This window comes from Canis lupus, chromosome 11 (assembly GCF_048164855.1).
Source record: "Canis lupus baileyi chromosome 11, mCanLup2.hap1, whole genome shotgun sequence".
Lineage (NCBI taxonomy): Eukaryota > Metazoa > Chordata > Mammalia > Carnivora > Canidae > Canis > Canis lupus.
This window is the reverse complement of record NC_132848.1, coordinates 58,257,657-58,270,920: the sequence shown is the minus strand read 5'-3', so window position 1 is coordinate 58,270,920 and position 13,264 is coordinate 58,257,657. Positions and strand designations below refer to the sequence as shown.

The 13,264-nt window shown below is 38.9% G+C and overlaps 1 protein-coding gene and 1 long non-coding RNA gene across 10 annotated transcripts in view; one reads left to right on the top strand and one right to left on the bottom strand.

The window, feature by feature from the left end:
- Window positions 1-13,264, bottom strand: part of SPTBN1 (spectrin beta, non-erythrocytic 1) — a 197,487-nt gene that overhangs the window by 144,557 nt on the left and 39,666 nt on the right. The window lies entirely within an intron of this gene.
- Window positions 1-13,264, top strand: part of LOC140600242 (uncharacterized) — a 31,306-nt gene that overhangs the window by 17,205 nt on the left and 837 nt on the right. Inside the window, exon 2 of the long non-coding RNA XR_012003466.1 lies at window positions 12,642-12,756. This is a non-coding gene — a long non-coding RNA (uncharacterized lncRNA). The remainder of the gene's footprint in view (window positions 1-12,641; window positions 12,757-13,264) is intronic.

Genomic DNA, 13,264 nt, shown 5'->3' with positions numbered 1-13,264 from the left:
GATAATATCCTTATCAAACAGCTGATTTTTTTTTTTATAATGGAAGCTTTTCTCCCTCCTCCCCCACCCAGGGCAATGTTAAAGCAAAACATCCCAAACCCCAGCAGGGCCATAGTCAAAGATGTGACCTAACTAAGGGTAAAGGAAAAGTCAGAGTCAAGGAAAGACATGGATGAGTGTGCCCGTAGCACGGGGATTCCAAAAAGCCCAACACACTGGAAACACCATTATACCCCAACCCACTTCAACAAGTGCCAGCTGAGAGGACAGTTTATATCACACACAGAGGTGTCTCCAGTAGGTTATCTATAAAGGGCTAGATTTTCCCAAGGTTCTATCAGCCATTTGTCCCCACAGCCAGTGAAATAATCTGTACTTCTGAAATGGCTGTGGGAAGATTAGGAGGACAGAAGAACAGAAAGCTGGCCATCTGCCTGGTGGGTCTGCCACTTGAAAAGCAAGAGAGGAGTGTGTAAGGTTGGCAAGACCATCGACTCTCTCAGAGAACAGTTCTCAATGCCCCCAATGCACTTAGTGAGGGCCCAGATTCTGACTTGATCACCACAGCAGGAACTCATTAAATAATCCCCAAGTAAATAAAAATCAGTAATATCCTGGGTGCAATATAAATAATACCCAAGTTTTTGTGGCTAGGGGCTAGGTTTTGAGAAGATGGTTAAGAGTGCATACCTACCTTCCCTGCCCTAAGTCTGTGTGTGTGTGCGCGTGCATGTGCACATGCATGTGTAAAAACAAGGAATATGCAAACCAAAATCCCGTCACTGAATTATTCTTCTCTAGCCCTACATCCTATAAACTGGAATTTTCTAAAAGATACAAAAAATTCAAAAGGTTCATCATTTCCTGCTTCAGTAAGAAGACAATAATTTTATTTCTTCAAACTGGCAAAGCAAAACAGAAATATAGATGAGGAAATGATTACCCTAGACCCAGAAGGCAAATAGGTTCTTATAGCTTGTGCATATGCTCCATGCATATGGTCATAACCATCAAAAAAAAAAAAAAAGCTAGAACATTACTATTCCAAGTTTCAGTAGTATTCTATTAGTTTGCCTCTTTATTGATTAAAATTCCATAAATCAATACCTGGCAAAGCCCAGAGGGAAAATATCTGTTTTTTTTTAAATGTCTGTTTATTTTCCAAGGTGCTAAATCTGTTTTCCAGGTGATATAGATATTGGATAAATGCACAGGGTTTTATTCTTTTCCACTGCCTTGTTTCCTGTGCTTCTGTTTCTGCACAAAATCTCCCCGGGTGACGTTACCCACCCCCTAATCTTTGGCTCCTCCTTTCTGGACACAGCTGCTCCTTGGACCGCTAAATCCAAGGTTCACCAGGTCTGTATCTAAAACTAAGCCCATAATTCCTCCCTCCAGACCCCATTTCCTTTCCATCACTCTCTCAATGAATGGCACCCTTCTTTCTCCCAGCTACCTCAGCTAGACACCTTGCAATGCTCCCTCACCTCTCCCCAATCTCCCATCTTCAGCTCCCAAGGCTGCTTGGTTTTCCTGATACCTCAGGAGTTAGCTCAAGCAACAGTTTTTTTCTTTTACCAGCAACTCACCTCAAATTTTAATCCCTATCCTTTCCCCAACATTGCCACCAGAGGGACCTTTCTCAAATGAACTCTAATCATTTCAATCCTGTGACTAAAACCCACTGAGGCATACGCCTTCAGAATAATGCCCAGAAACCTTTGAAGAAGAAAGGGGACGATTCACGAGGGGACTCTGATCAGCTTCTCCAGCCTGGTCTCAATATTCCTGTCCTAAGCTCTGGTAACTCCTGAGAAAACAAAAAAAGTGAGGAGGCTCTTGACTTACCTCCAAATGACCTGGAAATAGCTTTTTCCTCTCCCCACAAATCCTAGCTTAGGTATCACCTTATCCAGGAAGCTACCCCATATCAGTTACCACTACCTCCTGGTCTGAATGAAGACAACCTTGGATAACCCTGCATATGTCCTCCCTTGCAAGACACCTTATACACCACTGACCTATCACTTATCAGACTTTCTCATGAGTACAAAACTTCTATTTACTTATTGTCACTAGGCTCTTGAGGTCATGTTCCCATCATATTGTCCTTATATCTTCTCAACTCCTAGTGGGGTGCTTAGAAGCAAGCATTAAATGCTTGCTAATTATTTATTTGTGGCTGGCTAGGAAACTGGTAGGTGGAGGTCTGGAAGGTGAGGGCACAGGCGCAATGTCAGTTCAAGCTGCCACTCTGGTACTATCTTTATTAGGCACAAAGGCCAAAACACATATTCATTTGAGCTACATAGATCTCCTGGGCACTCTGTTTTCAAGGAAGTCACAGTTTTAGACTAGGCTGCTGATAAATGTGAAGAGATTTAATAAGGTGCTTCTCCTTGTACATATTAAAATTTATGTTTCCCTTTTTAATTTAGTTTTAACCCAACAAAAGAATTGTCTGAAGTACTCAGATTTCAGAAGTAAAGCAACAAGTAGAGAATAAATGGGATTTTCACTGGCACTATACACATACACATCATGCGCGCACACACACACACCTCCTTAATATCCAATTTTAATTAAAGGCTCTAATAAATTAAATGAAAATGAAAACGGTAACTAACATTTGCCAATCCTTTTTGAGGAAGAAACCCATATGCTAACAATTATTTTGGCAGAAGCCACAGACCCAAATGTTCTGCAAACACTTAAAACCCTCCCACTTTACTCATAAAAGACTTGAAAAAGCATACGGCGGAATGCTGGTGTGCTATCTTTAAAAAAAAATTCTGCTCAGGGACTTTGAAGAGATCAAGCTGTGGGTCTGACAATTTCCAGGAAGAGACCCAGGAGAGATCTGCCCCAACCCTCTCAACTGCTCTGCCTCCAGAAAGTAAGACTTGAGTCACACCCTGTTTGTAATGTGCCCACTGAGGCATTCTGCAGCACGCACAAAATGGCCAACAAAGAGAAATAGCTGCAAGAAATCACAGGGTTGGATAAACCCAGCAAACCTACTGTTATTCAGGTTCATGAAGCTGGCTTCACAATAAAGTCCAAGACTCCATCTTAAATATCCAGAGTTGTCTGCTCACAAAACCAATACATAAATGGTGAGTTCTAGAGTGACAACAAAGTCAGGTACCTAGTATTTTATAAAAGTGAATTTTTTCACTTTTTTTTTTTTAAGTAAGCTCTATGCCCAAAATGGGGCTTAAACTCATGAGATCAAGAGTCACAGGCTCTACCAACTGAGCCAGCCAGGCACCCCAGTATCATTCACTTTTAAAATTACCAGTTTACTTGAAGCTTTACAGAAACACATCAACTATACAAAAAGTATGATACAGTTGTATAAACTAGCCAAATATCATAGAACAAGAACACTCTGAGAGAGAAGTATGCTCAGAGACCTATTTAATAATTAACCACCGTTAACAAAGGTGGTCTCCAATACTGTACACTAACTTTCATTTGTTTTATTTATCAATGACAGAATAGGTTAAAATCTCCCACTGAGTGTGGAGTTATCAAATTTTCCTTATAATTCCCTGGATACATACAAATCATAACTATTTTATCTTCTTGGTAGGTTGTTAACCCTGAAATAGCCTATTTTCTCCCTATTCACATGTTAATAAATCTATGTTTATTGATAGTAATATATGCCTGGTTTATCTTTTCCATTCTACTATTTCACCTTCTATTTTGTTTTAGGTTTTACTTATGTCTCTTATTTTTTAAATCTAATCCAAGTGTTTCTGTCATTTTTGTGGGCAAATACAATCCATTTACATTTATTAGGATCATAGGCATATTCAACGTTTCAACCAACTTGTTTTCTCTCTTAATTAATGAAATGGGGAAACCAGGGCCCAGTTAAACAACTAGATCATATCATATACAGCTATGAGCTCAAAATCTATAATATCTTTGTTACCTCTGAAACCTGAGCCACAAGAATTCAATCTAATCTTTAAAATACAGAAAGCAGATGAGTCTAACAAATCATCAGAAAATGCTAATAGTATTTAAAATAGTTTAATTTTCATACTGGCTTACTTTTTGTGGGCATACTACTTTTACTTGCTTTTTCATTCAGTCCTTCCCAGCAGCCCTTTGAGGTAGATAATATTATTAGCCCTACCTCATTTATTTGTTGGGTTGTTTTTTTATTGTTTTTTTTTTTTTTTTTTTACGATTTATTTGACAGAGAGAGAGATTGAGACAGCATAAGCAGGGGGAGCAGGAGAGAAGAAGCAGGCTCCCCACTGAGCAGAGAGCCAGACATCAATCAAGACCTGAGCAGACACTTCACCGATTAAGCCATCCAGATGCCCTCTACTTTATTTATTTTATTATTTATTTTATTTTGTATTTTCTTAAAGTAATCTCTACAGTCAATGTGGGGCTTGAACCCACAACCCCAAGATCACATCACATGCTCTATTGACTGAGCCAGCCAAAGGCCTTATTAACCCTATTTTGGAGAGGGGGCCAAAAAAATGTGCTTTTTTTGAGGTAAGATACAGAGTATCTACAGAGTAGGATTAAAATTTCATGGATGGGAGATTAGGGGGAAAAGTATCTTTAAAAAAGTATCTAAAAGACTCCTTTGTGGAGAAAAGGATTAACGAAAAAAAGGTTGAAAAGCACGGCCAAGCTGAGAAAAAACACATATCACCTTTAAGTAAACAAAGACTTAAAAGTAGCCTTAGAAGATAGGAAGATGAAGAACACATTTCTTTGTAGAAAGAACTTTCCTATCCTACATATCATGTCTTTGATGTAAAAATTCATAGTAGGTTACTCTCCCCAAACACTAATATATGTTATTAAGCAAAATGATGATGATTTAGCCATCTTCTGTCTAAAATATTCACAAATTAAAGCACCTATTACAAAGCACCTGCTGCAGACCGAATGTTTATGTCCCTCCATAATTTATTTTAAATCCTAATGCCCAATGTGATGGCATTTGGAGGTGATTATTAGTGTCCTTATAAAACAGACCCAGATTCTTTGAGGAGCAAAATTAACCCTTATTATAAAGGAAATTTATTATTTTAAAAGATTTCACCAGCAAACAGTATACTGGCCATAATTTATTTTAAAGCACTCTATTAAAAAGAATTTATCTCTATAGCTTAATAATTTGTATTACACAATGACCAAAAGCAGATTTCTACAAGGAGGATTAAAATGTAAGGGGGAAAACAAGGCCTCTCTCAGACCTTCTTCAATTTTATAAGGTAAACTGCATGAAAAAACAGTGGAATTATAAAAGAATTATTATTTGAGTACCTTAAATGAAAATTCTTAATATACTGAGTAGAAATTTATTCTTTTACTATTTGTATATTAAAATTTTATTCTTTTTTTAAAGATTTTAAAAATTTATTTATTCATGAGAGACAGAAAGAAAGAGGCAGAGACATAAGCAGAGGGAGATGCAGACTCTCTGCAGGGAGCCCGATATGAGACTCAATCCCAGGACCCCAGGATCACAACCTAAGCCAAAAGCAGACACTCAACCACTGAGCCACCCAGGTGCCCCTGTATATTAAATTTTTAAAGAAAATACCTTGCTTCTTTTCTTGCCTGTGATACCATTTAGATTCTAAATATAAATCTGCAAGTCCTAAATTTTTTTTTAGCTTTATTTTGAAAACAGATTAGAGCTTTTCCAATGTCTATCTGTAAGTCTCAAAACCACCTAAATTGAATCAAACAAAAATATTCAATAATTTCTACTAAATATATGAATATTTCTCACTGGCAATTAAAGGCCAAACCTGTTTTTATTCTCCTTATAGAGAGAAGCAATTAAAATTGAAATCACTAACTCAGTGCAGACCTAACACAAAGATCTGATGGCCAATGTGGGGGTTTCTGAGTCAACTATAAATATTTGGGTCTCTTATTCCCAGATAGTTTTAAATTACATTACAATATAGGCGTAATGGTACTGCTGCCAAACTGCTGATCCTGAATTTCAGTGAGTCTGGCATTTCACTGTGTTATTGTTTGTGAAATTTCATAAGTCAGTATCACGTGTGCCCAAACAATAGAGGAGCAATAATGTGTTTTCTATTTGGGAAGCTGACTTTTCCTTCTAAAGTAGCCATGGGCCAAAATTCTCTGCAAATCTATCAAGTGAAAATGCCAATCTCCACTACCTGGAATAGTGACCAAATGAAGGAAATATGTAAAATGGCAATGAAAAGTAACACTGTAGGAAATGAAGAATGTAGCACACACACACATACCCTAAGATCCTCTCTGTTCTGTTCATTGCTATACACCAGCACCAACATATCTTGCTTAAACTACAGCAGGTGCTCAAAAACAATTATGAAACAACTCTGAAACGCATTGCTTCTTTCTGCCTAATATATATCCTGGACCCAGTAAAATTCTCAGTGTTACATAAGGGGCTACCTTCTCTTCACTCAATTTCATTTAGGAAAGGAGGCATTTTTGCAAGAAGTTTGTTTTCAAATGTTGCAAAATAAGATAGGTCATATTTGGATAGGAATGGAGTAACCACTAATTTCACAATCTCATCTGGAATAAATAAATAAATAAATAAATAAATAAATAAATAAATAAATAAATAAATAAATAAATCTTAATACATAATGTTTTAAGAATCATCCCCCTTTGCAAAGTGACCTAAATTCTAGGCATGTCTAATATCCAAATCCCAAGGTTTAAATATTACTGGTTAAATTTTCTCAGAGATCAGTTCAAATAATTCTCACCGCTTGGGTTAATGCTTCAGTAGCAAGCCTTTTCCAGGTATATGCCTGGTAAATGTTTCCCAAACTCACTTAGAACTCTGTAACCTTTCAATTTTTTTTTTTTTTTTTTTTTTATTTATTTATGATAGTCACAGAGAGAGAGAGAGAGGCAGAGACACAGGCAGAGGGAGAAGCAGGCTCCATGCGCCGGGAGCCTGACGTGGGATTCGATCCCGGGTCTCCAGGATCGCGCCCTGGGCCGAAGGCAGGCGCCAAACCGCTGCGCCACCCAGGGATCCCTCTGTAACCTTTCAAATGAACAAAATGACTAAAGGTTGGGCTATGATACTTGGAAAAGAGAAGTGACATTGATTCCAGAAAAAAACATTCCAATAATTATCATTTTAACATGATCAAGCCTCTATTACTAAAATTTAGGTCTGATCAATTTGAAAAAAACTTTTAAGAAAAAACAACTTTTAACAATTTACATAGGCTGAAATCCATTAGAATTCTGCACATTACTTTCAAAAGCTTGATTCCAAAGGGGCTCAATGTGAAGTTTGGTAACAGAGGTCAGTTAAAGTAAATGTGGAGATCCATTTGGCTTTCCAAAATATTTAAACACTAATAGGTGAGAAAAAGGAGCCACAGTGTTCAAATGCTAAGTTTAGCATCACGGAGGAGCTCTCTTATACACAACTAAGGGCGTGCATTCATCATAGGTGACCAAACACATCTACCACAAGGGCCAGACCATAATCTGACCAACTGAACCACCAACCCAGCACCCCACCAAACTTCTCACAAAGGCATAGAATAAAGCATGGCCTATCCAAAGCTACAGAGGCATGGGTCTGCAATTCAAATTTGCTATTGCTCAAATCACTTCAAAATGAAAATAAGGTTTCATCTGGTCAAGTCTGTAATCAGGTTCCAGAGCAAAGGAAACCAGCAACTTTCCTTGTTCCCCCAACAGCAGAAAATAGGCTTAAAAGAACAAGAACTAGAGCATTCAGAGTATTGTCTTTAAAAGCTCTCTAGTGATATGATTTTGGAAACTGCATTTTTGAACTCCTCGCTTGAACAAATTCAAACCTAGACTTTCATCTCCTTGAAGTGTTATTAATAAACCAGTTTTCTACTCCCCAAAATATCTATAACATAACATGCATTTTGTTTATCCCGTTCCCAAATGCTTTCAAAGAAGTTAGTTACTTCATTTGCCAAACTCAACAACAGAGTAAAGAACGAACAGGATGAGCAAAGTTGAGAGCTGGAGGCAATAAATTCTGTTAGCATTCGGATTCTGTGTAGAAAAAAAATCAGGGGGAGGGGGTGGGTACCCCAGTGGTGGCCAGACATTTAGGGATGTCTGAATGAACTCTGATGCTGTCTTTCATGCCCTCAAAGGCTAAGGCCAATCCAAAAAGGATCCTGTAATTAAGGAAGGCTTTCTGATCTCATTAGCAACAGAACTATTATCTTTTAATAACTTATGATTTTAAAGATTAGGTTAACAGAACCAGGTCAGCCTAAACATCACCTTCTCTAGGAAGGCTTTTTTGAAGTTCCCAGTCCCAACTCAAGGCCTCCTATTACATGCTCTTGCTAGTGTCTTTTCCTCATGGCATATACAGAAAATAATTACATGTGTGATTATTTGTTAAATGACTACCTCACCTTATACACTGTACTCTCCATGAACTATTAGGCATTTCCCCTCTCTCTTTTTTTTAAAGATCTTATTTATTCATGAGAGACACACAGAAAGAGAGGCAGAGACACAGGCAGAGGAAGAAGCAGGCTTCATGCAGAGAGCCTGATGTGGGACTCACCCTGGGCCGAAGGCAGATGCTCAACGACTGAGCCACCCAGGTGTCCCCCTCTCTCTTTTTTATCAATGTATCCCTACATACAATACCCAGCACATAACAGACAATAACCCTGAACTTGTTTCCCTCTTTGAAGCAAGTGTCTTGATTGGCTAATACTATTTTCTTGTAACTTTAAAAATGAAAGTTATTGTTCTAAATTTATAGCAGGTACCTTATTTTTGCTTTGAGTCAAACCATTCCATATTAGAATTTCCCCTGGTTTACTATAGACAATTGACTTTAAGATGTTAGGGTTTGGGTTTTTTTTTTCTTAATTGTACAATGTCTTCATTAATTTGACTGTTAAATTGCTACAGCTAGCAATCATTTTACATATGTAAAGTTGAATTCCCTTTGTATTTCACATGTAATTTTCTAACTGAGTACATTTTATATTAAGGATGGATTATGCATGCATGTTTGGGTCAATGAAAGCAATGCCTTATTTGATTTACCCTTTAAAGTATTTTTTTTTTATTTATTTATGATAGTCACAGAGAGAGAGAGAGAGGGGCAGAGACATAGGCAGAGGGAGAAGCAGGCTCCATGCACTGGGAGCCCGATGTGGGATTCGATCCTGGGTCTCCAGAATCGCGCCCTGGGCCAAAGGCAGGCGCCAAACCACTGCGCCACCCAGGGATCCCTTGATTTACCCTTTAAAAATAAAAGTTCCCTGAATATTTGATCCTTCAAAAAAATTTAATGAATAAGCTTTAAAATCTTCTCATCTTCCAAGAGTATTACAAGCACTTTCCCTACCACTTTCCTTACTTTCTTGCTGTAAAAAGAAAAAAAAAAATTCTAATGGGTCCAATGGTAAATTTGTTCAAATGAAAGCTGTAAATACTAAAAAAAAAAAAAAAAAAAAAAAAAAAAAAAAAAATTCTAAAATAAACCCCTCAATGGTCAAGAATTATCTGCATTTCTTTTTCTTACTATATTTACCACATTACCACTTTTAACCTTCCCTCACTAACCAAAAGAAAAACTTCAAATGACAACTTCAAATGTCTATTTAAATTACAGAGATGAATTCCCCAAATAAAAATCACATCGCTGTCTTAACAGCCATACTCAAGGGGTGTGGGCTCAAAGGTAAAAGTTATGGGCAGAGTCATAACCGAGGGCCCAGGCACCAACAAGACTTTCCTCACTACCTCAGAAAGTATAGTTAGTACAGTGAAGGACCTTGGACCCAGAGGAGACTCAAAACTGTTCAAAAACACATACAGTAGTCCATTTAGACATTTAAAGTACCCACAGTTGGAAGAGGTGAAAATTGACAGCAGTCCAAAGAAAATATGGTAAGCTCAATCGAAAGTACCAGCAGCAGGTAGTGCAAACATAGTTTGGTTGTTAGAAATGAAGTTACACCCCAGGGCACTGACCAATCCTGTATTGAGTATTGAGAAAGGGGTAGCCAGGCTCTTAAGACACCTGGGAAGAAGAAAAAAAAAAAAAAAAAAAAAGACACCTGGGAGTCCAGGCCCTGGAGCTAGGACCTCACAAGGGGAAAAGTCTTAAGGGGACATTGGGCATGTATCTATAAGGAGCTTCAAGAGGCCTCATGTGGGCACTGGCTGCCACAAATTCCTTGGCAGACAGGAAGCAACAAATTCATAGTGACTCAGGGTTAGAAAGCGCTTTCTAACAACTTGAGCTCTCCAAAAATGCAGAGGGTTGCCTGGAGAGCTGGTTCCCCTATCACCAGCAGTTCACACAGGGTGGTGAAGTAGCATTTGACAGGAAAGTTGGAGAGGAAACCAAGTACCGTGTGGGAAGCCGGGCTATACATGAATGCTTCCAACCAGCAGGCCACTATGATTTGGTTAACCACAAAGTATTAACCATTCTTGTGATCAGCACCCTGTAGTAGTACTACAGTACTTGAAACTTGGTTCCCAAGGTATGCATGATACTCTCTTCAATGGGGCTCAAGACATATTTCAAAAGAATGACTTTTCCATTCCTATTTTTAACTGAATCTCTATTACCTTAATTATAGTCAGTCTTTGTGTTTCCACATATTTTGATTCTCTTTAAAACAAAAGTACTCTTCTGCAAACATTTTTAAATATTTTCATCGGATTGCACAACCCCGCTGGAAAAAAAAATGGGCAAAAAATTTCGAAATTGGCTTTTGCATTTTGATATAAACATTAATCTCAAGTGCACCATTGAAAATGTTTATCAAAATAATTATTTTACTAGACAACCTTATACTTTTATTAATATCATAAAGTACCAACTAAAACATATGTTCTTTATAAAACTATTTAAAAAAATATTTTATTTGAGAGACAAAGCAGAAAGAGCATAAGTAGAGAGAGAGGCAGAGGGAGAGGTAGAAGCAGACTCCCCACTGAACAGGGAGCCCAACGTGGGGCTCAATCCCAGGACCCTGGGATCATGACCTGAGCTGAAGGTAGACACTCAAAGGACTGAGCCACCCAGGTGTCCTCTAAGAAAACTTTCAATTAGAAACTACTGCCGATGCTGTCACTCAGAACATATTATTGAGTATGGTGTTGTCCTAAGCAAAAGGCAGAGGCATTCTTGACATCTATATAGATGTGAAAAAGCAAAAGTTTTTATTTAAGAAAGTTGGAATGTCAGAATATAATGTGCTTCATAAATCCTTTGTTTATACTGTTTAAATGAAACCGCTCTTTGCTTCTTCAGTTTAGGGAGAAGGGCATTACATTTCGAGTAGTTTCCTTAAGAGATTATTTGGTGATTCTCTGATCCAGTTTCTGCTCTAGTGGAGGGGATGTAAACTCATCGGTCCCACCTAGTGTAAAGTCAATACACACACATCTAGCACTGGTCATTTTGTAGCTACATCCTCAAAAAATGAGTTGGTGACAAACCAAATCAAATAACCAAGGCATCAAGGGCACCTGGGTGATTCAGTCGGTTGAGCGTCTGACTCTTGATTTTGGCTCAGGTCATGATCTCAGGGTACCAGGATCCAGCCCCAAGTAGCAAAGGCTCCATGATTGGTGGGGAGTCTGCTTGAGATTCTCTCCCTCTCCTTCTGCCCCTCCCTCCACTCACACTCTCTCAAATAAATAAATCTTTAAAAAAATAATATCCAAGGTACCACATCAGCTATGGAATTTGTTTTGCTATGGTTGTTTTAAATACAGTTCCTGGAAGTGTTATCTTACCTGCTTTCTAAAGGCAGATCATGACTGCACCAAAACATTTCTGAAAAAAGTAAATGAATACTTTTGGAAGCATCAAGAAAGTATGGGAAAGCCATTCTCTTTAACCATACTCAGCTATAGGATGATGAAAAATTAGGCATTTAGTAGTTTCTCTGCCAGAAGTTGTCTGGTTTTGCTTTCTGGTGATGTTTTTGATACTGCTGTTTTCTCAAAAAGGGTTGGTATGTTGAAAGACCAGGAATGAAAGACCTATTTGTGAGACCAGTGATGAGAGCAAGGATCAAAATAGTAACCTACAAGGATGGTCATTTTCATGCTTATGGAGATTTCTTGCCTCTAAGCCTTGGATACTTTCAAATTCTGCTAAATCCCCGGATCCTCCAGGGGAAGGAGTAGGCAGCCAGTGTCAGAGACTTTTCTAAAACACGACTTGCCCCACTGTGCCTAGAGGAGGACCAACAGGGAAAGTACTGGTCTGCTTAGTTTGCTCTGACTGCAAAGGCACTAACCCAGGGGGCAGAGACCCCTCACACTATGGAAGGCAGCCAGTGGCTTACACAGTGGAGTAAAGACTGGCCAAGTTCCCATGAGATCCTTCTACCTTCAAATAGAGCCTGCGAAGAAATGGGAGTATAATATACATCAGAATGGAGACTCCAGTCCTGGGGCAGGTGAGACTAGTTGACCAGGCTCCAAAAAAAACATTTTTAAATTAATCAGCCCTTTAAAAAAATTAATCAGCCCAAGAGAATAAGCTCCACAGGGCAAGATTTTTTTAACTTAGCAATCACCGACCAGAAGACTAAAATGTACTCAGTCGTTAAAATCCTTCTTTGTGTCAAATCCAGAGTGACTGCTGTGCCAGGGAAGAGGTCAGCTACACAGGCAGGGAATATCAGTGCTTCTCCTGCCTCACCGCCACGGAGGGAACATGGCAGTGACAACAAGTGCCTTCTTCTCAAGGTGAGCTGGGTGATGTACTAGCTCAGGAGTCTGTGCAGAGCTCCCCCCTTGGCTCCTAATGGAGACAAGGCCAACAAGCGTTGGTCCTCTTCAATGCAACTGCTTACCACTCACCCACTCTCTAGGAACTTCCCTCTGGAAGTTCCAGAAAGTTCTTGCTAACCAGCTCAGCAGGCTTTACAAATGGAGGAGACACTCCCCCTTGCTTTCATTCCAAAAAGCGCGCGCGCGCGCGCGCGCGCACACACACACACAGAACAAAGCCAGAGTATGCCCTTGGTTTTACACTGAGGTAGATTTTTCATTAACACACCTCTGTCTGACTTCAGGCTAAGTCCATTAATCTTTCTCTATGCACAGAACCTTGCAGGAAAAGCAGGCTGGGAGCTGTCACCCATGTATACACATCCCAGCCCCAAAAGGTATTCTCTGAAGTGAGTATTTATTTCATTTCCTCTAAATAGCAGGAGGTATCCTGCATCTCTTGCCATGCCTCCCTTGCCAGAAA